We start from the raw sequence: 2,416 nt of genomic DNA, 5'->3' as shown, positions 1-2,416 counted from the left end.
ACTTATGCAGCCAAAGCTAGCTCGTCTATTTTTCTATCTAGTTATCTATCTAAGTAATAAAGAAATGTATAACAAAAATTACTAAACTAATCTCAATTAAAATCTTGATACCTGTCAATCTTATTATAATAAAAAAAAGAGTCTTAGCTTCTCTCTCAGGAGAACAAAGAGATATAAAAAAAAATTAAAAACAAAATTGAAATATGAGTCTTAGAGCATCTCTTTGATGAAGTTTCTTGAAGGATTTCTTAATAGAATAAATTTTTTCTTACAATTTCTTTTTAATTAGAGCGAATCTACGACCAAGAAGAGTTTCTTAAAAATAAGAAATGTATCGTTTGCAAGAAACGATAAGAAATTATTTTTTAGCAATAAAAATAATATTTATCTGATACATAATTAAACCATAATTAAATGAAAATAAAAAATATATGAAAGTGAATTTTTTAAAATTTTCTAAAATTTATTATTATTGGAATTGCTTTTTCATTAGAGCGAATCTATGACCAAGAAGAGTTTTTTAAAAATAAGAAATGTATCTTTTGCAAGAAACGATAAGAAACTATTTTTTAGCAATAAAATATAATATTTATCTAATACATAATTAAACCAAAATTAAATGAAAATAAAAAATATATAAAAGTGAATTTTTTAAAATTTCTAAAATTTATTTTTATTGGAGCAAAAATTATATATAAATTTCTACATTATATTTGGAAACTACAAAAAGTAATACGAGGAAAAAAAATTAAATTAAGAAATCCACTTAAAAATTTTAGGCAAAATTGCACTTTTGGTCCCCCACTTTAGTTCCAATTTCACATTTGGTCCCCCGATAATTTAATTCACAAATTTGGTCCTCCAGTTTTATAAAATCCTGCAATGTTGGTCCCGAACGCCTCAATTGGACATTGACCGTTAAGCAGTGACGTTGACTACCATGTGTCAACGTCTGAGAGGTTTCTTGAAAATGCTTGCATATTTTTACCCAGCTTTGGTAAAATTTTTTTTACGCTGACCAAAACCCTAACTCTAAATGAAAACCCTAAAACATATGTATTTACAAATCCCTAACCCTAAATTTGATTTCAGCTTCATCGTGTTCATTTGTGTTGTGGTTCAGCGTTGTCATGGGTGTGGAGCTTCTGCAATGTTTCCTTCTTCGTGGGTACGTCATCGGCGTGGGTGGGTCATCGGGGTGATTGTGTCGCTGCATAGTGGTGGTGCTTAAGGTGTTGTTGTCCTCCATAAACGGTGCCATGGAAAGGAGTTCCTCATCGTACACCTCCAAGGCCCGAAGTCGCGTGTTGTGTCTCTGTAACATAGAGGCTCCACTGGTGACATCGTGGACTGAGGATAATCCTGGAGGCGTTTCTATGGATGTGGTCTATACAAGGTAAGGAATAATAATTTCGTAGGGGTTGTGTTATAGCTTATTTGTTGATTCTTTTTGGATATTTTCAGCATGTAGGTTATAGGTAGGAAAGGGTGTAATTATTTTGAGTGGCACGATCCAATTGTCAACATTCGTCAGAAGAAGATTATTGTAGCACTGATGAAGAAGGTTGATGAATTGAAGTTGAGGGAAAAGGATTTGCAAAGCAGGATCAGTGACATGAAGATGAAGGAAAATTTTTTAGGGATTGTTTTGGTTGTTTCTTGGGTCTGTGTTTGCTTGTTAGTGTCTTTATTATGTATCTGAGGTCTGTAATTTGAGAATGTAGCAGGGAATGTAATTTGGCAATGTCGTAGGGGAATGTTATTGGTTGTTGGTGGTTTGTTTGTTGAGTCTGTGCAAATGGTAGTAATTCGGCTCCAATAACATGTTGACATTTTGTAATTAGTTAGGAAGAAAGTCATGGTGATTTTTTTGGTTCTTTGTAATATGCAGATTGTAATTGAGGAATTGTTGAATTGGTATGTTAGTGAAAGAAGATTTTATGGGTGTTCAAATTTGGTATTAATTTTGTATTTAGCCTTCAAATATGTATTTAGTGAAATATGAGTAAGTTTGGGTAGACACTTTGTTTTGAGAATTTAAGCTTGTGATGCTGATCAGGTTGAGAATTTAGTGGAATATGACTAAGTTTGTGAAACTTTTCATGTTGATGATATATTCCTAAATGTACAATTGTCGGTTGTGAATGTTATGAAATAAAGTATTGTGACTTGAGTTTGAGTGATGGTGTTAAACAGGTACTTTATTACAGTTGTGTTAAATAGTATTTTTTGGCATTAATCATAAGCAATGATGGTTGTTAAATGTAAAATCTGGTTCTTGACATAAGCTTGTAGAGTGTTTTGTGAATCCTTGGTTGGGAAAAGTTAACAAAACCAAGTACAGTGATGCTTACAAAACCACAAATGGTACATTGTTGTTGTTAACAAAACTGTTAGAGATTGGTAGTATACTAAG

Source organism: Glycine max, chromosome 4 (assembly GCF_000004515.6).
Source record: "Glycine max cultivar Williams 82 chromosome 4, Glycine_max_v4.0, whole genome shotgun sequence".
Classification (NCBI taxonomy): domain Eukaryota; kingdom Viridiplantae; phylum Streptophyta; class Magnoliopsida; order Fabales; family Fabaceae; genus Glycine; species Glycine max.
This window is presented reverse-complemented; position numbering follows the sequence as displayed.